Consider the following 27,112-nt stretch of genomic DNA (forward strand, 5'->3'; position numbering starts at 1 on the left):
CTACTACTGACCTGTATTTATTCTAAAATTGCAACTAATAATCCAAAGGGAATAGAAAACTCATGATGTAATTTGTGTTTTCTACATCAGATATTTCAAAATTTAAACATACAATGAAGTAGCAATTTTATCAAATAAAAAGCACATTGAATTTCATTACTAGATGGACCATCCACAACTTTGTATTACCACTGGCTTACGCATGCAGAGGAAGTTTAATTCTCTGTTTGTGTTCTGGTTGACTCCTTCCCTACCTCCTTGTACACCTGGAGTATTATAATCTTGTAAATGCAAAATTATATTACATTCCCTCTTCTGTAACTTCTCAACCAAAGAAAATACAATAGAAAGAAAGTAACCGTCTCCCATGGTAACATCCCTCCAACAGCTTATCAGCTCACTATGGTGTCATAACTTGCAATAATCTCAATGTGAAACATCTTTACAAATGGGTACTGTAGAATCTTTACACCATGAAAATCATTAACAAGAATAATTAACTGAGACTGTAGTGATGAATAGAGCTGTATTACTGGTCCGTCTAATAAAGAACAGAAGCCACTAATTACAGATACAGAACCTTGAAGCTGCTGAGAAATGTAATTTAACACCACTGCCCAAATTCCACAAAGCCTAATATAAATGCACAATGAAAACAATAAGGTCTTCCCACAGATAATGCTTTTGGGATCATTCCAGGTGTAAGAAAATGTGCCCATCTGCACAAAGTGGATTGTGATTCAATAAGTACAAGCCTCAGGAAAAACACTTTAAATTTAAACCAGCCTAAACATTTTGTTAGGTACTCTCATCACAACCCTGGACTTCAAAGAAATTATTCTGGTAATGGAGTAATTTCTTTGGAGAAAAGACAGCCTCTTCAATAAATGGTGCTGGGAGAATTGGAAAGCTGTATGCAAAAGAATGAAACTGGACTGCTATCTGTCACCATGTACCAAAATTAACTCAAAATGGATCAAAGACCTAAGCATAAGACCTGAAACAATAAACTGCATAGAAGACAACATAGGTACTAAACTTAAGGACCTTGGGTTCAAAGAGGATTTTATAAATTTGCCTCCAAAGACAAGGGAAGTAAAAGCTAAAATGAATGAATGGGACTATATCAAACTAAAAAGGTTCTGTACAGCAAAAGAACCTATCGATAAAATAAAGAAGCAACGAACTGAATGGGAGAAGATTTTTGCAAAGAATGCCTCCGATAAGAGGCTAATATCCAAAATATACAAGGAACTCATATAACTCAACAAAAACAACAAAAAACAATCCAACTAAAAAATGGGCAGAGGATCTAAATAGACATTTCTCCAAAGAGGGCATACCAATGGCCAACTGACGTGAAAAAAATGTTCAACATCAATAAATCTCAGAGAATAGCAAATAAAAACTGTAATGAGATATCACCTCACACCAGTTAGAATGGCTATCATCAACAAGACATATAGTAACAAGTGTTGGAGAGGCTGTGGAGATAAAGGAACTCTCATACACTGTTGGAAATGCAGATTGGTGCAGTCACTATGGAAGGCAGTGTGGAAATTCCTAAAAAAATTAAAAATAGAATTACCATATGACCCAGCAATCCCTCTCCTGGATTCTACCCAAAAAATGTGAAAACATTTAGCCATAAAGATATATGTGCTACGATGTTCACTGCAGCTTTATTTGTGGTGGCCAAAACATGGAAACAACCAAAGTGTCCTTCGATAGATTATTGGATAAAGAAGATGTGGTAAATACACACAATGAAATATTATTCTGCCATAAGAAAAAATGAAATAATACCAATTGCAACAACATGGATGGATCTTAGATTATTATGCTAAGCGAAATAAGTCAGACTGAAAAAGTGGAGAACCGTATAATTTCACTGATATGTGGTATATAAAACTGAGAACAACAAAGGAACAGGACAAATGCAGAAACAAAAACTCATAGACAGAGACAATAGTTTAGTGATTACCAGAGGGTAAAGGGGGAAGAGGGTGGTAGGTGAGGGTAAAAGGGATCAAATATATGGTGATGGAAGGAGAACTGAGCCCGGGTGGTGAACAACAATGTCATATATAGATGATGTATTACAGCATTGTACACCTGAAATCTATGCAAATTTACTAACAATTGTCACCCCGATAAACTTTAATTTTTAAAAAATGGCAAAAAACAAACAAATTACTCTGGCAATTTCTTTGAATTTTCAAAAGTTTAGAAAGACTTTAGTCATTATTTGCAGTAATAAAACAACACAATAACAAAGCTATGTATTCATAGAGTCACTCAGAATTATCTGCTCCTGAGATAATAATTTTTCAACTGCATAGAAAACAGTAAGCTGTAGAGCTGTTTTTCCCCAAATTACTTGAGAATAAGAATTATGTGATGCCCTCTTTAAATTCAGATTACTGGAAGGTACCCTGGGCAACTAGAATATATTCTGGAAGGGGAGGACCTGGGACAGTGATTCCAATGAGGGCTCCAGATGATTCTCAGAGGCAAGCTAATTTGGTGCAGTAGAAAGAAATTGGGTTTTGGATTTGAACACTGGTTCTTTGAAACCTGGATCTGCCATTTAACAGCCATGTACCCTATTGAGAACCATTTCTTCTCCCTGAGTCTCAAATTATTTTTAAATTATGGAAATATACCACTCATGGGTTACATATATTACAAGTGTAGATTAATCGCCTATTAATGTGTTTGTACTTAGTACACATTGAGACAATATCAGTTTCCTCCCACTCTCTTCTCACCTTTAAGGTTTGTGTTTTCTTCAATCAATATATACCGTCTCATTAACAATAAGGAAGCAATGAAAACAGCATCTGCTTCACAACTCAAAGTACCTCATTTTGAGTTATATACATACATAACATATATATGTGTGTGTGTACACATATATACACACGTGTGTGTGTGTGTGTGTGTGTGTGTGTGTGTGTGTATATCACAGATAATTAGTCCTACAATAATGAAGAGGAAGTAAACTCAAGAAGGCAGTCTTCTATTGGTATGTCTGGCCATTGTTTCCGACAGCACCAAATGAACATATCTGCCTAGACAGTGGCTGTCTGTCATGGTATTAGAATCCGGTAGCTGATATTCTCCACTTTTAAGTCAAGAGAATTTTAGCATAAAGTAAGGGTTTTCATCTATTTATATGATATGGTTTGTGATAAAATTCTAGTACTGTGTTTCCCCGAAAATAAGAACTAGGTGGACCATCAGCTCTAATGTGTCTTTTGGAGAAAAAATTAATAGAAGACCTGGTATTATATCATATTAATTACATTATATTACATTACATTACATGATATTATATTATACTTGGTCTTATAGTAAAATAAGACCAGGTCTTACATTAATTTTTGCTCCAAAAGACGCATTAGAGCTGATTGTCTGGCTAGGTCTTATTCTCCAGGAAACATGGTAGCAAAAAAATTTCTAGAATTTGTCAGGTACCATACATAAGTGAAAAATTTCCATCATTAAAGAATTATCACATAAAATGTCAAATATCCGATTATTTAAAAATATCTTCTCAATATTATTTCTTTCATGGAGTACAAGAACATGCTCTGGAGTCTAACACAATATTTTGGAGGCAGACCCAAAGAGGTAATAATAAAAATGCTAAGTTATCTTGTATGATTATCACTAAGTTATCTTGCATCTTCTTGATTCTAACAAGATTATAATTGATATGGTAGGCTCCTAAAATTTTGCCTATAACAGGACATGCTGGAAGGAAGTTTCTTCTTTGGAAAAAAAAAAAAAAATCTGGTCTTATTCACAAAAAGTGCAACCCTCCTCCTTGATTGGTAACCATACATCTGTTCACTTAACAAATAATGATTGATGACACACATATAGACCAATTGGGGGATGTATAGATTTAATGGTTCAGTTCTATAAGTTATGCATAAATATTTTTACAAAGGGCTGAAAGACTGACTAAAATGTGTAACTATCTATGTGAATTCAAAGGAAGGCTAGATTACATATGGCCTGATAACATTTCATAACTTACTTAATGACATCAATCTATTCATAGCTAAATGAAGGCTAACAATACCAAAAAGTGTTTCATAGCCTTTGATTTATATTTATAAAGTTCCCTATTGTATATAACCTCTTTTCAAATTAAGATATCTCCAAAATGAAGCTAAACAAAAACATAATAAATGGTATCTTGAGTTATTCTTTAGCTATTTCCCTTAACATTTCACATTTTCACCAGAAAATCATTTTTATTTATTTACATTTTGACAATAAACAATTGATGCATACGTAAAGTTGCTTTTCATTGTTCTACATACTGTCTACTTCTTATTAAATTGGTTAAACTGGTTAAGCCTTTTTATTTTTTTAATTTATTGTCTGCATTATTTTAACACTACCCCTTGTAAAAAAATGTATTAAGTTAATGAACAAATATTTTTGAAAACCTACTTTATTCCAGGCTAAGCTTTTGTGATAAGTTAATGAACAAAATAGCCATTGGAGCTTACCTCTTACTAGAGAAAGACATGCAATAAACAAAAAATATATTACCTTAAAAAGTAGTAAGTATGATGGAAATGATAGAGCGGCATGAATGAGATCAAGTCTGTGGGAAAGTACACTGTTAGGTAATGTTATCACGATAGGCCTCCGTGGCTGGCCACATCTTAGGAAATTTGAGGAAGCGATGAGGAAACGAACAATCCAAGCAGAGACAAGGGTTGGTGCAAGCACCTTAAGATAATGGACAACATATGTTCAAGGGTGATGTTTAACCCCAAATGAGTTAATAATAGAGATGAAACCTCTAAGTCATGATATAAGCAGAGGAGAAATAGTGAGATTCTGCATTAAATGTATTAATTCAGGGCTTTACATTTTAAATCAAACCAGGTATTTGTATCTCGTCAATTAGACTTATTAACCATCTTCCACTCTGGAAAGGAATCTACCATTTTAGCCATAGAAAAGACATTCTTTCTCAAGAATCATAAACTCTTTTCTGAAGATGGAAGACAACAGAAAAAGAATAATAGGGTAGTCAAGGTATATCCTAAACATTTGAAGCAACAAAAAGAACAGGATTGGAAACCACAGTATCCTGCTCCAATTTGCTAACAGTAATAACATCCCTTACCCAGAGCCACTGATACTCCCCTCATATCTTTCTTTTTCACATAAATCCTAAAATATAAACAGCAAACAAAATGCAAATTTTATAATTACTTTGTCTCCTCCCTAGGCTCAATGATTAACACAGATCTTAAAAAAAGAAAAAAAAAGGAACAGAAAAATAATAAAAGGTTGGGGTTGTAAATAATAACAGCAAACCTAGGTACCTCAGATAAAATAATTGAATTGGACATAAAGCAAAGCTTTGAGTTTCCAAAAGTATGTAAATAGATTTATGTTCTATAATTTCACAATAGAATAATAAAAATAAATAAGAACCCTTTGTGCTCTTAGATTCAACTCTTTTATAAAAGTACCAGTTTAATATGTCTATTAAAACAGGAAATTGCAGAGGTATGGCAATATTTTATTGCTTTTCAAAGGCTAAGAAATGTATTTTTAAAATACCAAATATAATAAATTAGCATGTGGCATGTAGTAAATATTCAATGAATGTCAGCAGCTTCTCAATGCCTTAATTTTCTTCACTTTTCTCATTTTAGATGTGCAACTAATCACACTATTATATGGAGATTTCTTTGAGACTCTCCTTTGTGCATTAAAATGTATTCAAATAACATTTAATAGAAATATACTCCAGAAGTGGTTGTATGTCAGCATCAGTAGTGTATTGCTTATGCCCCTAGACACAGAGAAAGATGTAATCCATCTTAGAGACTCACCTATCACCATATCCAATTAGTTTGTTTAGCTTAATTACATTTTTGGCATTTTACTATTCAAAATCTCAAATTTTACCTATATAAGAAGACATTTAGAGGTATTCATAGGAATACTGAAAAGTATTACTTGAGAAGAATATGAAACCAGTAAGATAAAGACCCATTAAGGAGTAAAGGGATTAAAAAGGCACAAAGCTAAGGTAGAGTCTAGAGTCAAGGCTTCAATACCCATATTGAATCATTATGTTGTACACTTGAAACATGTTATATGTCAATTATATCTCAATTAAAAATAGTAAATAATTTAAAAAAATAGTTTACTATCACCACCAGAGCCTGCACCCCCCCAACCTGTCTATAATAGGGAAAAATGTTTAACCCAGTAAGTGTTATTTGAAGTAGTCATTCATTAAAAAGAATGCATTTGAGTTTCAGTTATATACAAAAAGCCAAAACATCTTTTAAAATATTGTATTTCACTCAGTTGCTTTATGTGCTTTATATTTAAAATGTCTACAATATAACAAGATGAAAAAATAGTTTAGTAATAAAGAAAATCATGAGAAAAAAATAATAAATTCAGGGTTAAGATTAGCAAATAAAATGCCCACAAAAAGAGTCCCGAGTAAGTGCAGAGACGTACCAAAATGTTGACTCTTAATTCCCTGGTGGTCAAAACAGTGAAGATAAAGTTAACAGACACCGTGTCCATAAGATTGAGGAAGTGGGAAGGGCGGAGAAGCAGTGTCCAAGGAGGTATACCTTCTACTGATACTGAGACCTGAGAAAATTTTCTTCTTTGGGAAGAGGAAGCTGTTCCATACATTGACTGATAGTCTCAATAACATTGACACAGAAGGAAAACAAACAAGTTCCTTATGATTATTTCTTTTAATGTCCAGAATATAGCTACTTGTAAAATGCCCAAGTGCAATTCAGTAAAAGCAATTCTATCAGCAGCCACGCCATTGCCATCTAAGTGCATAGCTCCCCGGTGGTCTCAAACCCAGATTTAGTCCATTGAGATGTAAGATGAAATAACCCTTTCAGGTGTACAGAGTGCATTCATCATAATAGGAAGAATGTCTTTATTTCACGGTTTCTAAAGTTGCAGGATTATTTTCTTTTTAAAAAAGGTAATTCCCCAAATTAATCTCCAATAGAAGTAAAGCCATACTTCTGTAAAGTATGTCAAACAGCATGATGATTTAATGATCAGTTCTCCAAAAGAGGGAATCACCATGGGAAATTTCTGTTTTGAATTTTTTTTTTTTTCTTCCTGAGGTCAGAGCAGTAGTGGCATTTTTATCCGGCCATATTCTCTATCAAGGTTCACTCGAAAGACTTCAAAGGCCGTGTTTGGAAAATGAAAATAGCTCTCATTTTTACTCCTTTTCATTTTAGGTCGGCATGTAAAAATGACAGTCCTTTTAATCCCAGGGAAAAATACTTTTAGACAAACTGTGTAGGTGTTCTTTTTTTCTGGGAATAAAATGAAAGTAATGTTAGGAAACTATTATAGATAATGCACTGGCACAGCATGGCATTAAAATCAGAACAGGTAGAAATCATCTACCAATTTGGACTTTATACATTTAAGACATGGCACATTTAACAGAAGTCTTGAGGGAAACAATAAAATTAAATAATATACTCAATTTAAGGGATCCAATATTTCCTTTTAATAAGTTATTATATTTATTACTAGAGACTATAAGATGAAAATAGATTGATCTACAGTGCTGATATTTTATATAAAATATATCCCTATTGTATGGACGCATTTTAGTCTTAAACTTTTTCTTCCAGCACTGAGGAACTGCTGCTTTGAGAAAAAAAGAACAACACGAAGATCATACAACACCTAGTAGAGGTTTCCTTGGCAACAAAAATCTTCCATTCATCTTGTGGTTTCACTGGTTTCATTCAACATCCTATCCCCTCACTGAAAAGCAGAGCAATGTAGAGGAGGAAATGATCAAGAGTTATCTTTGAACTAGAGTAACATATTTTAAGGGTCCAGAGACTAGTTTCAGATAGCCTAACATATGCCCCTGTATATCTTTATTATTATTATTATTATTACTATTATTATATTTCCTGTTACAAATCTTTGGAAAGATAGTTTTTTACAGTAAATTTTTAATCTAAAATTTTCAGATTTGCTTTTATTGCAATCAGAACCACCTTTCAGATAATTTTAATAGATTAATATGTAACGTTTTACAAGTTTATATATTCTTGCATATATTATGTAAATAAATTCCACAGCATGGTATTAATATTGCATCATATCACAACTAATCGGATAGTTCTCTTATAAACCTTACATTCATATGTGACCACTGAACAGAGATGTTACATACTACATTACTACTGCTACTACAAGTAATAATAATAACAACAATAACAATTATAGTTATCCATGTTGGTTACAGTGGAGATGCCATTTCTGTAAAAAAAAATGTAATTACATTGTAGCTATTAAAGTAGTTACTAGATGAAAGCTGTGGTACTGATCTTGTTCTATTTTTCGATCTGAATATGGTTATACAGGTCAGTTCAGTTTGGAAAAAGTCATCAAGTGTAAGGTTATGATTTTTGCCATTTTCAGTATGTACAATGTAACAGTAAACTTTTTAAAAATTGGTTGTGGATTTAGGAAGAAGGAAAAAGTACAATAAAGAGAAAGGAAAGAGAAGGGGAAACATGTATTAACACATGTTCATTTTAAAAATTAATGCCATGGAAGATCTAAGTTTTCCATGTATGATTATTAAATTAAGATTACTATAATTTTTTATCAACGATTTTTCATGAGATTTTTTATGTTAGCACTCAAATTACATATATAATATGTAAATCCTAATATAGCTATTTATTTTCCAATCAAGAGTACAAACCTTCTAAAAATTCCATTTTACATCTTATTGCTAAATTTATTTTTCTGTTTTTTGTTTTTTCTCCGCCCCCAAATCAAGTCCTTCAATGCAGAAACAGATACTGAATTTATCCATATTCACTTAGGTCTTCCCTCAGTCCTACTGTCTAACCACTGCCTATTGTTAACTCAGTGAGCTGGCACAAGTTTTGCACCTCAGGATGTTTACTCTGGCTAATTTAGCTACTGATCTTCTGATGTCTGGTGTTTGGCAATAAAGTCCCAGTTGGAGTTTCCAATAACAGCCGTTTGCATTTAGTTTCTGAATCTCTCTTTTACAATCTTAGCACCTTCCCTTTTGATTGCATGAAGACAATTGCTTCTAGGGATACCTGAACCTGAAATGAACTGAAAATATTTTACAGCTTTTGAACTTGCCAGCAGTAGAAGAAAAATTCATACCAATCCCAGCGCGCTGAACAGCTGTTGCGATAAGGTGATGTTGCTAAAATATCCCAAAATAGAACAAGGCAAATACCATCCCTGCGAGGGTTCTACTGTGTTTTAGAGATCTCCAGCTGGAAACTTAATTGTAATTTAAACAGAGCATACAGAAACAGCTTTCCTGCACCTATTCACCATAGTTTTATTGAATTGGATAATTTAATCTATAAATCACAATACTCTCTAGTATTGTGGCATCATGTAAAATTCTAGGAGCAGAGAAATTTGATCCTTGCTGCTTAATACTACTATCTTCCTGCACTGCATTTCTGTAGGATTTAGGTACTATATTTCCCCATTCTGATCAAGTGTTTAAACACTTGCAATCCATTTTCTCTTCCTTGTGTCTGTACCCTACAGCCAAGGACCACCAGAACACACCTGGGTTTATTCCTGGCTGCAGCAAGAAAGGCCATACACATGGAGAAATGTTCAGTATCTTGGTAAGAATATGCAGTTGAGTTCTCCAGAGAAACAGAACCAAAAGTAGATTTTACATAAAGAGAGTGGGAGGTAGATAGCATAGGAATTGGCTCATGCAATGATTGCAGTCATCTGCAAGCTAGAAAACCAGGAGAGCCAGTGTTGTGATTCAGTCCAAGCCCAAAGGTCTGAGAACCAGGGAGGGCCCATAGGGTAAGTCCTGGTCTCAGTCCAAAGGCCTGAGAACCAGGAAAGCCCAAGGTCCAAAAGCAAGAGGAGATGTCCCAGCTCAAACAGACAGAAAATGTATCCCTTCTTTGCCTTTGTGTTGCCTTCCAACACAAGCCATTTTGTTTCATGTCGAGCCCTCAACAGATGGGATGAGGCCCACTCACATTTGGGAGGGCCATCTGCTTTACTCAGTTCACCAGTTCAAATGCTAATCTCTTCCAGAAACACCCAGAAATAACGTTTTACGAGGTATCTGGTCATTCCAAACAAGTTGACATATAAAATTAACCCAAACAAGTTGATACATACATTTAAGCATCACAAAGAATATGAAAAAGAACCTATTATACACTTTACATTTTGAGATAGTTGGGGGAGGGTTTAAAGAAGCAGGATTTTGCCCTAACTTCTCTGTAGGAAGTGGGAGCCACTCTATGGCTGGGTATCTCAAAAAATCTTATTTATGAGGAGGATAGACTGGAGTGAAGCTGATGTTGTAATTAATTAAGAAACAGTGGTTGCTCATATTAGTCAGGAAAGGGTTCTCTTTGGTATATTCTGGCTTGGACAATGTTTTGTCTGTGCTCAGACATGATTACAGAGTGGTCTAGTTTTTGTCTTTATCCATCATAGTCACACAGTGGTCTTTCTAATTCTGAGTTTCTGTGAAAAAGTTTATGTTGAACAAGAGACCTAGCTGTGAGTGACAGCTAAGCTTCTAGCAACATTGAGTCCTACCTAAGAGTACCAGGCCTGGTCCAGTCAAATGTCAGGAGCTTGCTCTTTCTCATCTGTTTCTATTCAGGAATATTAATAAAATGTTACATAGTAAAGCATAAAAGTTAAAAAAAAAACATTAAAAAATGTTCAGAATTCCTCACAGAGGTATTTATCATTGACTCATTTATGTATGTATTTATTTTTGGAAATTAAGACAATATTTATTCAATTTCCTTGCAATTATATTAGCTAAGGCATATGTGGTAATTATTGGCAAGGATACAACTTTTTTAAGGCCTTCTATAATTAGATTTTAATTCAGAGATACATCATATTTGACTGGTGAAAATATGAGAGAACTTATTTCTGGCCTGAGCTCTTATTCATGATCAATACATCTTTATGTATTTTTTACGTGGCCTGGCCATGTAAAGTAATACAGGGTCATAGTGGGCCCCTTGCTCTCATCAGGTTGTGCTCTGAATGACGAGTTTGATACCTTAGCCACTTCCAACACAAGCTGATCCAAAAGCATCTTTTCCACCTTGACACCTTAATTCATAAACCAGATGTGCAATAATTCTTGATCTAGATACTCTCAATGGCTAACTCAAAGCAATGGCTCTTCCATTCACATTGATTTTCCTTAAGTGGAGATCTGAGCTCTTTTCAACTGCCAAGTACTGGGGAGCAAAAGCTTCCCACCAAATCCATATCCTTAAAATTCAGTATTGTTTTCTTTAGTGCCCCACCAATTGCTGGGACAAAAGCAACATCCATGTTAGAGGGATCACATCCAGACACAAAATATCCCACAATTCTTGCCAGTGGTATGAAGTTATGTTTTTAAACAGCATCTTCACTAGCTATGAAAGCATTAGATACTCCTGTTTCATTCCCTTCTTTCTTGAATATGAGAGGATGTTTATTTAACTGCTCCAGGCTTGTTTGGGGCCAAGCATGCACACCTACTTGTATTGCCTGTGTCTCTTTCCTGCTGTCGCCTCACTTGATACCATCTCATTATTAAAGTAACCAGGATCATTAGTATTCTTCTACCTCTGCTGTGACAACGGAGCATATCTGTTACATTCTTCTCTGATTGTTTTACGTTTTGCAGCAAAATTCTCTGCAATAATTCTCATGGGGAAATGGACACGCTGATCTATTACTACTGCTCACAAAGAATCTTCCAGCTTGAGATCTAACCCAAACTTGGTTCTCATATGAATATTTCTCACACAGAAGGGAACCTGATTCATGTTTTTGGCTCTTCCATACAAGGCAATTTCAGCATCTTTAATACAAATTTCCTGATATTCATTCACAACAGACTGAAAACCAGAGCCACGTAGCATATTAACCATGAAAAGCTGAGGTCTCTTTTGGGATTCCCACACGCAAAGCAACATACCTTACCAAATATACAGCAACTGAAGAGCTATTTGCTGGTTTATTATAATGATACAACTCAAGAACAGACAAATGGAAGACATGCATAGAGCAAGGAATGAGGAAATGAGGAGATGGGCTGTGAAGCTTCCATGCCCTTCTGGGCACACCAGGCTCCCAACACTTTGTTCACTGAACTGAAGCTCTGATTCATTTATTATTCATTCATAAAAGAAAGTTTGTAAAACAATGAAATTAATCTTTAATAGTAGAATGTTTATCAATCAGATTCTGGGGAGGATAGTAGCATTTGAGGCAATGGGTAGTTGTAGGTAGAGGCTTGAATATGCCTCTAAAAACATGGCAAATGCACGATCAGTCCTTTCTACCCTCTCATTATTTGCACTTGTGATTTTCTTTATATTTAACTTCTAAGAGGAATTTTTAATTAGATGAATTGAAGACACATGTTTAAAATATTGAGCTGTTATATTTACGAAGATCTATGTCTGATGCTGAATTCATAATACTTCTATAGTAGGAACCATCTTACTTGATTGGGACAGTGATTTTATTAGTTATTTAAAAAGTAGGTTAAAGTAGGGACAAAAAATATACCTTAAAAATGTATTTCATGTTAAAATGTATGCAGGCACCTGATGATGTAAGAATGAAACCTTTATTTTTTTTGAGACGTAGTTTGCTGTTTTATGTTCCAAATTTTTGCAGAAAATACATCCTAAAGCTTCATCTGCAAAAGCTACCAATGGTTCCATCACAAGAAATGCAAAAGGTGTAAAGCAAAAAAAGAGGTGTTTGCTAGCAGTCAGTACACTTTCAAAAGGGAATTGAAACCATCAGTTACTATCAAAGGTTACTTCTGTAAAGACCTATTAAGGGAGCTTCTGTATGTTCTGTAAGTGAAGACACAGTCCACTTAATTAATAAGGCTTTTATATATTATCTGCATGGGTTTATAATTATTTGTAAGCATTTTTAAAGCCTAGGCCATAAACTTTAATGCTGATTCATTAGCTAGAGGGTTGTTTTTTTGTCTGTTTGTTTGTTTTCCACATATGCTCTCTCCTTACTGAAAACACTATTGCCAAGTTATTCTGGAAATTAAGAATAGAAAACAAAATTCTCAACAGCAGATCCATTTCTGTGGCTAAAATGTGTTTAAAACAAATAATTAAAAAAATATGTACTGTAGAAATAAAATTTATAGACAATAATGTTTATCTATTTATATATATATATATATATATATATATATATATATATATACACATATATATATATATATATATATCTTTTTCCACAAACACCAATTATGTATTGACAACCATCCTACTTGTTAGCCGTGTTGTCTGTCAAAACAGACATGACTGCTCTCTGATGGCATTTGGCAGAAGTAAACCAAAATTAGAGCACAGAGATCGGTTCAGGCATCCAAGACAATCTGTGTGACTTTCAATTCCAACCAATCAGTGACACCTGCATGCGGTAATCATTCTCCTTGGTTACAGGTTCTGGCAGAGATTGAGACCTGTTTCAAGCTAGAGCAAAATGAATTAAGTATAAATGTGAAAACCCTCTTCGTGGTAAAATTTTAGAAAAAGGAAGAAAGAGCAGAGTTGTTTTATTCACATTTTCCATTTTTTTTCTAGTAAGGTTGATTAAGCTTAAACAAACCAGTGAAAGATAACCATGGCAGGGATGCTATCTTCTGGGGTCCTTGATAAGAATTCACACTGCAGTCCAGTGTCCAGCATGGGCTTTAAACTGCTGTGCTGGGTCTTACTACACCTGTCTCCTTTTTACTTCCTTGTTAGAGCTGTGTGAACCTTTCATCTTGTGAAACTTGCCAACCTCAGGAATATTTTATGAGTTACCATCTTTGCAACTTTTGCAGAATACATTCAAACATCATTTTTACAGGCAGCAGGACTATAAATGTTTCTCCAAAGATTAAAAACAAGCATATAAAAAGGAAACTATGCGAAGGAAACTAGTAGCATTTTCCCATTGTTTCCCTGAGAACACTCTTGTTTTCCATAACTTGAAATGAAGCCAGGTCCAGAGTTACGTAGGAATCAGCAGCTCATCCTCCTGAGGTTATCATTCACAATCAAATCTCTATCCAGAAGCACAGAAACACTAAGTAATAAGCTTCTTCCAGTATTTTTTTCAGGCATTTAACTGGCATTCTTGGGTAAAATAAAATATTACTTAATAATTTAATATTTTTATTTCCTCTCTTTTCTAACTCATTACCTCCTATTTAATTTTTAACAAATTATCATCCTTCAAAATGTAACATTTATTTAATAGATGACAAAATATGCCAACATTTTTAAAATAAATTTTCAACAATCATGTAAAACCACATTATTCTTTTTCCAAATATCAACAGTAGTGCATTGTTATTTTTGACCAAAAATAATGCCTGTGGAACCCCAGAAGGCATTATGGACAGCTGGTTGTTCGATATAATGAATAGGACAAGACTGGTTTTAGATCTTAAATTAAACTGTTCTGAAAATTGGACATGTATAACCAGCTCAATGAGAAAGCTTAAAACTGATTTTGGGAGCAGATATTTGGGAACAGACCTACACAACTGGCCTTATCAATAAAGAAAAAAAGAAAACTAATAATTACAGGCTATTAATACATTTCAGGGTTTCAGTGTTATACTTTTATTTGCTACCATACATCCATTCTCTCTTTAGACATTATTTAGGGTCAGTTTATGAAGTTTCCATGGGAATTTTCCCTTAGATTCTTCCAGAGGAAGGCTATGAACGACCCGTGGCAAACAGCATATTGAACAGTGAAAATCCAAAGTCTGTCTATTCAGAATGAATCTCAGAAATGTATGACATTTACTTGAAATATTTCTTTTTTTCTCCTGAACTAGAAATGTAGGTACTGCAGCCATCTTGCTACCAGAAACAGAGCCTGAGGGTAATTGTTCTAATTTACTGGAAACAAAGTCAAGTTAAGGTTAGAGAAACCAAGACCTGGAATATTGCTCAAGCCACTGCATTAAGCCTGATCAGAAGTTACTCCCTTCCATGGGCTTTTCAACTAAGCGACCGTTGGCCGTGAAAGGCCACAGCATACTGAACCATATGGTAAACCAAGTGGCTAGCAGAAGCAACAGCATCCGACACTTCCCTCTCCCCACACACCAGAAAACTTAGCTCTCCCAATTTTCCTGTGTTAAGGCACACAACATTTTATGGATATGTTGTTCTTGAGAGGGAAGTGTTGGTTGTTTTATCCAGAAGAAGAGGGGAAGAGAGAAATGAGTTTTCGCTGCTCATCTTTGAGATGTACAATAGCCAGGTAAGGGGAGAACACTATTCACAACGATATGTTTCACACCCTACTAGATCAGTTGATGGCTTAAAATGAATAATACTATGGCTTAAACTGGAAATAGAAATTCAAGACTTACCCAACTTATTCAACTTACTTTAAAGCAACCATTAACATGAGCAATTCATTTAAAAATGGATGAATCTGGGAAAAGCCTAAGCCAGCCAGGATGTCAGGATAATAAGCATAAACCATAACTGTCCTGGGAAACCCAGAACATACAAATGGTCTAGTTATGAGAAATTATAAAACTGAAAAATAGGGGAGGTAAGTACATTGACATGTGAACTCTGGCTAATATGTAACAAAACATGACTTCATTAATTCACTCAGTAAACATTCTCCTACACACTATCATGAATCAGTGTGATACATCTTATAAATAAAAAGATAACCAGAATAACACTTATTACCCGAAAATAACACATTTATCAATGGAGAAATATGTGTTTGCAGATGGTTATGTGAACATTTCAAGTAAGGTACAGGCAGGATATAATAAGTCCTCAGGAAATTGACTACTTAGCTCTGCCTGGGGAGGTGGAAGAGGCAGTAGCCAGGAAGCTTCAAAAAGGAGTTAAATTTGAGCTGCATAACAATGGAATGATAGATATTTGGCAAGTAACTAAGAAAAAGAAGAGTTTAGTTTTGAGTAAGGGAAAAGAAGACATGGAAGTATGAGGTCTAAAAGGAAATGGTGTATTTGATACTCTTCAAATCATTGAGAATACCAGACAGTACCAACTCACACTTTTTCATAGGTGACATTGAAGAGCATTCTTGAGGGTATTCAGTTAAGCCAAAATAATTACACAGATCATATTTGTAAATCACTTTACATTTCATAGAAGAATTTTACACACTACTATGTTACTCTCCTAAAAATGCCATAAAATGGCTTAATAAATTTAGGTTAATTTTGTTACAAAAATATTAATCTTTGTAAACCCAAGGTGAAATGATTAAGAATGATGCTGAGAGAAATTTTAGTGAAAAAATATATCACACCTTTTCAGAATCCATCCCTTGGTAATTTTTCAGAAAATTTATTGGTACTTTAGGATTTCTGAGATCTCAGTAAATTTACAAAGGTTAGCTGTGTAAGTGAATTTAAAGAAAAATTCCATATTTTCAACATAAAAGCTTTGATTCAAATTCTGGATTCCAAAGCTTATATTTTATTAAACTGGGAAAAAATAAAATAATGGAAAGAAATTCCCTATAAAATTAAAGAACATTTTTATTCCCCTTTTATACAGTACAGCAGTTTCCACTTTTAGCATTCATCTTTAAAATCTGGAAGCAATATCACCATGAAAATTTTATGCACAAAACCAAAAGATAAACAACTTTCATCGATCCCCACCTGTATGCCCAGAGAGCCAAGAGAGTTATTTTGTTTAATTAAACCAAATTTAATTCTAAAATAAATTTAGAAACACCTTCAAAATAATCGAGGTATGAACTTCTCTCTAAACTCTCTGCTTGCCAAGTTTTTTGCATTAGTTAGACAAGCATTTATATTATGTCATTAAAAACTTCTTTAATAGAAATTGTTTATTTTTACCCAAATACAATACTATTTTTTATAATGATCTACTATTTTAATCTCTTATTTAGTTCATGATATACTTAGCTTTTATTATGTAGTAATGGTTAATATTTTAAATGCCTGGGCCATTAAGTACACAATGAATTATACCATTTTGTTTTCTACTCTCTCAAATGAGCTAAGTAGAAAGTGAAAAAAAAATAATACTATTTTTGATCTATATAGATATCTAGCACAATGAGGAAATCTGATAACACCCTACCTTTGTGGTTCTATTAGTTTGTTGGGCTGCCATAACAAAATATCAAAAATTGTGTGGCTTAAACAATAGAAACTTATTGTCTCACAGTTCTAGAGGCTAGAAATCCAAAATCAAGGGGTCAGCAGGGTTAGTTTCTACTGAGTGCTGTGATGGAAAATCTGTTGCTGTCCTAGTTTCTGGTAGTTTGCATGTACTTTTTGGTGTCCTTGGCCTGTGCATGCATCATCCTGACCACTGCTTTCATCTTTATGTGGAGGTGTGTGTGTGTGTGTGTGTGTGTGTGTGTGTGTGTGTGCGCGCCTATGTCCAAATTTCCCCTCTTTTTAAGGACACAGTCATACTGGATGAGGCTCACCCTAATAATGAACATATATTAAACTCGATCATTTGCAAAGACCCTATTTCTAAATAAGGCACATTCACAGGTACTGGGGTTTAGGACTCTAACCTCGTTTTGTTAGTCAACCTATGGTAGTGACTGAGTTTTGAAATACTTTTCTTTAAGCATAATGAGAAAATGTTCAACTATGAGTCACAACACCTGAGTTAAAATTCATCCTCCATCACTCATTATGAAAATGTGTAATTTCTTCATGTTCTAAGCTTTCAAAAACATACCTGCATTTCCAGGCTCTGTTTTACTTTATTTGCATCAGGGATGAAGACAAAATGTCAAGAAAGAAATATCGAAATGAAAACTTATAAAAAGAGTCTTAAAGAAAAACAGGGATTTTCTTTTTCTTTTTCTTTTTTATATAATGAAAATAAAGAAGTAAAAGGCATCCAACAAAAAAAATTGGTTGAAAAGGAAGAGTGGTGAAGAAAATGCACTTTATAATTTGGATTCACAAAGACGTTCATAAGGTCTCAGTTTCTGGTTCTGTCCTCTGAGGGAAAATAGAAGCAATGAGCATCAGATAACAATCACAGACCTAGACCAGGTCATGTTTTCTAAATACTGTCTCTCCACTGATAGGTACTAGGTCTTTTGGAGAAATGGCTGATTTGGGCTATGGCAAGAAAAGCACAAGATGAGTCCGGATAATCATGTTGTTTCTGAATATAAGGAAGTATTAAAAAATGAGACACATGAAAAAGACACAGAAGCCAACTTGAAAGAGCTCCCATGGCCAAATATGGTGCAATTCAGCATCAAATAATGATAGTAAAGGATTATAATTTCTTATATGAATTAACCTACTATTATATCATTTTTAATAATTTATATATCTATACTTACATAAAAAGCCCTTTCTTACACAGGAGGGTCAAGTAATAACTATGAAAGTAATAAAGAGATACACACACACAGAAAACAATCTCCATTTGTCAACTATCAACATTAATTCAGGCAAGACTCATAACTGGATACTAAAAGCAGTGAGTGACATTTTGAGGTATCACAAAATGTTTATATTATCTCAATATAATTACTCACAAGTTAGTGGAAAAACCTGATAGGAGCAATTTGATAAAGTGATCAAATTAATATAATCAGCATGAAACACATCAACACTATATGTTAACTGACATAAGGCACTGAGAATAGCACAACATCACTTCTGTTGCAGTCCTGACAAGACATCCATAACCTGAATCTGGACACCATCACACAATCCAATGGGAGATGCATTTTATGCAAAATTACTGACCTTTTAAAAAAAAAAGTTAATGTCCCAAAACAAAAGAGACTCAAGAGACATGACAACTGAATGCAATACATGATCCAGGATATTATTTTGATATAAATGACATTAGGACAATTGCCAGAACCTCAATAATGCCTTCAAATTAGATAATGATGCTGTATAAATGTAAATTTCCTAACGTTGCCAAGTGTGCTATATTCAGTGACGTATATACAGAGGAAGGGGCATAATATCAGTAACTTACTCTCAAAAGCAAAGGAGAGGGAGAGGAAGGGAGGGAGGAACAAACAGAGGGAGGGAGAGAGAAAGGAGTGGTGGGGGAACGAAACAGGGTGAAGAGTATATGAGAATTTTTGTACAATTCTTGGAACTTTCTATACATCTAAATGATGTTAAAATTTTTTAAAAAAGGTAAACATTATTCATTTAACCTCTTACATGGTGGAGAGTAAGATGTGAAGAGAAGACAAAAGTGTTACTCTTGAATTATGAGAAGTAGGAAATAGGTAGTGGTCTGTAACAGTGAAAAACTATGACTCAGGGATGACATTGACATTCAACACTACAAGGACATATGAGATCTGCAGGGAAGAGAACACCAGGAAAGGGCAGCAGCAGCAGATGCAGTCGGGAAGTACGACCTTTAAGACATTCCTCCAGTAGTAGAAAACAACAAACGTGAAGAGGTGTGTACAAATAATATGAACATGTTAATAACTATGTGTAACCCAAAACTCCGAGCTTGAGAAAAGGATTTTTTTCAGTGGGCTGAAGTCTTACATTATGCATACAAGGGCATTAGCTAGTGACATTGTATTATTATTTTTAATATAAGCATATTAGAATGACACAGCTGGCAAGGGCTAGAGAAAATGGGGTTAGAGAGTAAACTTGTGCCCAGAGGTCCAACATCTCCTGAGCTCACAATAGGATCACACTGGTATTTCAAATTGTTATTGTGTTGTCTTAATAATAAAAGATCTTGAATTTATTTTTTCTCATTGCAGTCACCTAATTGGGCGTTTTGTTTTTGTTTGTTTGTTGTTGTTGTTTTTTTTTATTTCTACTGATATCAAGCTTTCCAGATTTTCACTTTGTCTGATTTTGTAAAACTGAAAATTTGTACCTTCTTTCTGACATTCTAGGGTACACAACAATTTTGCAGGACTCAATTGGTCAGATTATAGTTTGAGTATCTACCTAAATTATCGCCTCTGTAAAATGGATGGACTTTGTATATGACCACATTTGAAAATATATTCCCTCTGACTTAATTTGATTCCTCTCATTTCTGTTTTAGTTTAAAGAACTTCAAATACTTTCCAAGTATTTAAAGCTCCAGTTAATATATAAATCATAGATAGAAATAAAGACTTAAATAAAAGACATATCTGCCTATTGACACCATTGCTTTTTTCTACATTTTTTCTTGAGCATCCTAAAAATTTCTCAGGCCTGCATATACTGATGTCAATGCACATCTTATTAGCCAAGCAAGAAAATTCCTTTTATTTTTTTCTAAAGGATCTATCAGAAAAAAATATGACCATTTGGTTCTTAATAATAGAAATAGCAGAAAATAATACAGATATTTCAATATATTTTTTGTGGTTCATTTAAGTGTAAATAGGTCAATTATAATTAATTTACATATTGTGTGCATGTGTGTAAAATGCAGACTCCATGTATTTTAATACATATTAACTATTTTAGCGCTAAACAGTCAATTTACACATGTAAATCGAAATTTCCTAATGTTTTACTCAAATTTAATCATGTCTAAAATACTCAGAATAATCACAAGGTTTAGAAGACCTTACACAATATTCACTTTGCATTATCTATTTTATAATCTAATGATATTTTAATATTCTAATTGAATATTGGAAATCCACACAGATTGAAACTTAGATTGGTTATTTCAAAAGACACATTAAAAATGATCAAAAGATGATATCTGTTTAAAGGAATCAATGGATAGTTATTGAACAAGTACAAACTTGTCTAAATAATTATTTTTTTTGTCAAGTTTTAATTCAGAGTGATACAACTGCAGGGGATGCCAGTCATAATATGTACAGCACTGGTCCAAAAGAGCTCAAAAAGAATTTTCATAACCCATCAGTGGGTAAATGCCCAGAGATGGTAACTGGGAATGATTATATAAACATTTATCAGAGTAACTCTGTTTTTAAGGATTCCACAGCCCTTTTTCACTGGGAGCACAATTGCTATTCCTTGTTGCATGCCTGTTTGTAGGGTTTTTCAATTCATATGTTTCAAAAATATGATTTTCTGAGTGTGCCATAATTATATAGCACCTGAAAGTACCATGTAAGGATAAAACATTTCAATTTATTTTTAACAAGAATTTATGGCATAGTTCTTTCTGAAAGATGCATTATCGGATCTTACCTATTATATATAACATGGAGTTCCAATACACAAAAACTGTAAAAAATAATCCAGAAATGTTTTGAACACTCAGATAAAAAAGTTAGGTGAATACGTAAATTGATGAAGGATGGATAAATGAGTGGATGTTAGCTTAATAGAAACTTACACAGATAACTAGATTGCTAGATCCAGAGAGAAGCCATTATCAAATGGTAACCTCAAGGGTTCTGGAACCAACTATCTGAACTCAGTTACTAGATAAGTCATTTACTAGCCATGTTTGCTATGGAGTTTACTTAACTTTTCTGTATTTTTTCTTTATCTGTACAATAGAGATGCTTAATTTTAGTACATCCATTTATATAGTTTAGTAGAGATTAAATCAATCTAGATAAATGTAACTATAGGTAATATTGCATTAGTTTACTACAGCTGCCATAACAAAATACCACACACTGTAAGGCTTAAATAATAAAAATGCATTTTTTCACAGTTCTGGAGGTTGGAAGTTCAAGATCAAGGTGTCAGAAATAGGGTCCAAGATGGCAGATAAAGTAAACACTATGCCAACTGCATACGAGGATCACAACAAAATTACAAATAAATTATAGAAATATCAACCTCAAGAATCACCTGAAGACCAGCTGAATAGAAATCCACATAGGTAACTAAGTATATAAAGAAGAGGCCACACAAAGACCAGCTAGAAGGGTGAAGATATAAAACGGGCTACCTCTAACCCACAGATAGTGGTTGAACAATGGGATGGACACTTTGGTGAAAGAGTTTCCCCCAAAGAGGGAGGAGTCCAGCCCCACACCAGGCTCCCCACCCCAGGGTTCCTGTACCAGGAAGAGGAGTTCCTAAAATATCTGGCAGTGAATATCAGCGAGGACTCTGTCTGCTTGTCCAGTGAGACAGAAGGTGACTGTAAAACCAGATGCCCTCTTAAAGGGACCGCACACTGACGGGCTTGCAAATACTCACCTGATCTCTGGTAGAGGGACAGCAACTCGATAGGCTCCAGAAACATGTGGGGAAAGACTAAGTTATGTGGCTGCAGCCTGAAGGCTGGAGGAATAGCAGCCATTTTTACCCCTGTGAAGCCTGACTAATGTGTAGCCTACAAAAGTGTGTCATCTTTTCTATATAAAACCCTCCCCCAAAGGACCAAATCTGAGACAGCATCCAGGCATATGCACCACCTTGGTGATTCCCAGGCTCCTCGCCCCACACAGCTAGTCCTACATTGCCAGGGGTACTCTTGCTATTGAGTGACCAACCCTGCCCCACAAGCTATGGAAGTTTTCTATAGCAGCACGCTGCCTGAGGAACTTTTTGGGGTAGGCAGTGAACCACAACAAGCACCACAACCACTCTTGGGTGGCTCTAGGGGGACCTGCAGGCATAAGGCTAATGGGGGCTGGCCTCAGTGTTCTCAGTATTTTTGCAAAGTGGACACGGGGCAGCATCAGTGCAACAACCAAAACTGCATTAACTTTGTAAAAACCACCACCCACACCCTGTACCTCCCTGGAACCCTTCCCTGCTCACCTAGAGCTACGTTGCCAGGGGAACTCTCAGTGCTTGGGTGGCTGACCCTGCCCCACAAGCTCTAAATCCTTTTAAGGCAACAGATTGCCAGCAGCTGCCCAGGGAACTTTTAATGGTGGTCAGTGAGCCACAACTTGCATGGCCTCTTTTGGGCCACTCTTGGGAATCTGTGAGCCTGAAGTGAGAGATGACTGGCTGCAGTGGTTCACAGGGTATTTTGCAAAGTGATCTCAGGCCAGGCAATGCCTCAAAGCAAGCAGTGGCTGGCTGCTATGTTCTCAGGCTATTTTGCAAAGTGGTCATAGGCCAAGTATGGTGCAAGAACTGAAAGTACATTAACCTTGTACAAAACCACCAGCCACAGCTCTTTATTCCCTGGGACCATGCCCCACCCAGCTAGTGATGCATTGTCATAGACTCTCTCAACATTCGGTCAACCAGCCCAGCCTGCACAGCTAAGGATGTTCTTTCAACAGCTGAATTTAAGGACAGCTGGCAGGTGGCAACAGGCCTAGGCAGCCCTGGGTCTTTCGGTAAGCTGCCCAGGCCCAATATTGGTGGCAACCAGCTTCTGTTCACAGCGAGGCCACCCCCATATCCCTTCAGGTCCAGTACAGGCAGTAGCCAACCACATATAACTTTGTAGCACCTACTAGGTAGCCCTAAGCCAGTCACAGCATTCTGAAACTGGCCTGCCTGGGAGCCCCTCCCAACAGACACACAAAACAACACAACACACCCAGAGACCACCTTCAGACCATACCACAACACTATCCGGTTATAGCCCCAGAAGCAGCACACCCAAAGGGGGAGGAATCTCAGCAGGCAAAGGATCTATGGGGGGTTGAATCCTTCTCTGAGGGGTCAGCCCTTCATGGCAGCTCACACACTGTGGATATAGCCAATCCTCACAATCATTTAGCCTAGAAGTCAATCCTACCCACTGACATGCCAAAAACAATCAAGGCTCAAATACAACAGAGAACACACACAACACACTAAAGGAACACTCCAGGAACACATGCACAGGGTATCAGGGAGACTACGCCACTGGATCACATAGGACACATACTATTTAAAGCCACCCAGCAAAGACTGAGAGACATAGGAGATCTACCTAATACATAAAAGCAAACACAGAGAGGCAGCCAGAATGAGGAAAAAAAGAAATATATCCCAAAGAAAAAAAGAAACCTCCAGAAATAGAACTAAATGAAATGGAGGCAACCAAACTACCAGAGACAGAGTTTAAAACACTGGTTGTAAGAATGCTTAAGGAACTTAGCGAGAATTTCAACAAGGGATAGTAAGTGTAAATAAGAACATAGAAGCCATAAAAAAAGAACCAGGCAGAAATAAAGAATACAATAACTAAATGAAAAAAGATACTAGAAGGAATCAACAACTGACTAGATGAAGCAGAAGATTGAATCAGAAATTTAGAAGACAAGGTAGTAGAAGACACCTAATTGGAACAACAAAAAGAAAAAAGAATAAAAAATTAAAAAAAGAAAGTTTAAGGGACTTTTGAGACAACATCAAGCATAACAACATTTGCTTCATAGGAGTACCAGAAGGAGAAGAGAAGGATCAAGGAATCAAGAACCTAGCTGAAGAAATAATGACTGAAAACTTCCCAAACCTGGTGAAGGAAACAGATATACAGCTCAAGAAGTGCAAAGAGTCCCAAACAAGACGAACCAAAACAGGCCCACACCAAGACACATCATAATTAAAATGGCGAAGGTTAAAGACAAAAAAAGAATCCTAAAGCAGCAAGAGAAAGACAACCAGTTACTTATCGTGTTTCCCCCAAAATAAGACCTAGCTGGACCATCAGCTCTAATGCGTCTTTTGGAGCAAATATTAATATAAGACCCAGTCTTATTTTAATACGATATAAGCTTGGGTCATTAGTATAGTATAGTATAGTATAGTATAGTATAGTATAGTATAGTATAGTATAGTATAGTATAGTATAATATAATACCGGGTCTTATATTAATTTTTGCTCCAAAAGACGCATTAGAGCTAATGGTCCGACTAGGTCTTATTTTGGGGGAAACACAGTAGAAGGGATCTCCCATAAGACTGTCAGCTGATTTCTTCACAGAAACTTTGCAGGCCAGAAAAGAGTGGCAGGAAAAATTTAAAGTGATTGAAAACAAGGGCCTACAACCAAGACTACTCTACCCAGCAAGGTTAGCATTTAAAATTGAAGGAGAGAGAAAAGAAAGTCAGAGAAATTCAAAGTGTGAGAGGAAGGTTCTCCACTGCAGAGAAAGAGGAGGCCAAGATGGAGTTCAGGACCTGAGGGAAGCCTCTAGGAGCTGAGAGTGGTACCCAAATGACAGCCAGCAAGAAAAAGGGGACAAAGTTCTACAACCACAAGGAATTACATTCTGCCAACAGGCATAAGTTTGGAGGAGACCCTGAGTTTAGGTGAGAAAAAAGCAGTAATTTCAGCCTTGCAATACTCTGGGCAGAGAAGCCGCCCAAACTGTGTCAGCATATTAGTGCAAAAATGGGAGAAGAATTTACCTAAAGCTCAAAATCTTGAGGGCTGGACACAGCCTTCTTTTAATAATTTCTCAATTTGGATAAAATTTGGATAAGAGACTGAACAACAATTAAATTAACTATTCCCCGCAGTATAGACTAAATAAAAACTAATACAAAATAGTGAAAACACACACACACACACACACACACTTACACATGTACCACTTTAGAACATATTACATGGAGTTCTGTCTCGAGAAGGTTTAATTTATTTTTCTGCCTTGCTTACTTAGGATACTACAAAATTAGCTTGCTTTTCCAAAAACATGGGGGAAGGCTGGAAGGGTAATCATTTTTAGTGTAAAAAGTTAAAGAACAATTTTGGATACCTTTCCTTTGAACATCAGGAGTCCAAGGAACAGTCAACCAGTTTTCTAGATCAGGAATGATAATAACATGCCAATGACTGTTCCTAACAATGAGGGATGTTAACATTTTGGAGTATTTCAGAGGTGGGATAAAGAGTGAGCAAACAGAATGAACAGGAAAAGTAGAACAGATTGTGGAATCTCCTCTCAAACTCTTTTTTTAAAATAAGACATTGATTAATTCATCCAATAAATTGTTAGTAAACACCGATAGATGTTCAAGATATAAAAGTAAACGAGGCAGATAGAGACCCTGCCTTCAAGAGGCTAATATGCAAGAGGGGAAAAGAGGTCTGAAATAAATCAACTATAAACAAATAAAATATTTGCAAATCAATAAAGGTTAAGACAAGAAATAACATGGATAACAGGAAACGATCTCTCTGAAGAGGTAACATTTAACTACTACCTCGACGAAGGGAAGAAGCCAACTATGACAGGATAAGAAGTAAAGAATATTTAAACTAGAGGGAACCAAAGACACAAACAGTCTGAGATAGGAAAAAATTAACAAGCAAACAAACAAAACCAAGAAAACACCTGAACTGAGAGTAGTGTAGTCAAGGAGGACAAGGCATGGGATAAGGCTGTAAAGGCAGTTCACTTTCAGAAATACCAGGTCTTGTGAGCCTGATTGAGATGTTTAGATTTTATTCCAAGCACAATGAGAAGTTGATGAAGGATTTAAAGAGAAGCAACAACATTCAATTTACCTTTTCAGAAGCTGAGTGGAGAACACATTGAAAGGGGAAAGAGTGGGAGCAGAGAGAACAATTAGGAGGCTGTTGTAATAGTTGAGACAAAAGACAATGGTGGTCTGAAACAACTCATGTATCCATCAAGAGATGTATATATATATGTGTGTATACATATATACATATGTGTGTATACATGATATACATATATCATGGAATACTATTCAGCCTTAAAAAGGAAGGAAATTCTGATACATGCTAAAACATGTCTGAACCTTGAGGACATTGAACAAAATAAGTCTTTCACAAAAGGACAAATACTATACAATTCCACTTATATGAGATACCTAGAGTAGTGGAAAAATTCATAAGGAAAGAAGTAAAATGGTGGTTGCCAGGGGCTGGGATAGGTGGGGAAAGTAGGGAAAACGGGGAGTTATTGTTTAATGGGTACAAAGTTTCAGTTTTGAAAGATGAAAAGGGTTCTGGAGACAGATGCTGATGATTGTTGCACAACAATGTGAACATATTTAATGCCACTGAAGGGCACACTTAGAAATGTTCAAGACGGTAAATTGTATACCATATGTATTTTAACACAATAAAAAAATAAAAAATGTTTTCTTAAAAAAAAAAAAAAAAAATTGAAGGAGAGATAA

General features: G+C 35.3%; 1 pseudogene; it reads right to left on the minus strand.

Annotated features, from left to right (window-relative positions):
- Nucleotides 1-11,102: 11,102 nt before the first annotated feature.
- LOC109452399 (3-ketoacyl-CoA thiolase, mitochondrial pseudogene) lies at nt 11,103-12,135 on the minus strand (annotated as a pseudogene).
- Nucleotides 12,136-27,112: the final 14,977 nt, after the last annotated feature.

Source organism: Rhinolophus sinicus, chromosome 17, assembly GCF_057876585.1.
Source record: "Rhinolophus sinicus isolate RSI-liver-muscle chromosome 17, RSI-T2T, whole genome shotgun sequence".
Taxonomy (NCBI): Eukaryota; Metazoa; Chordata; class Mammalia; order Chiroptera; family Rhinolophidae; genus Rhinolophus; species Rhinolophus sinicus.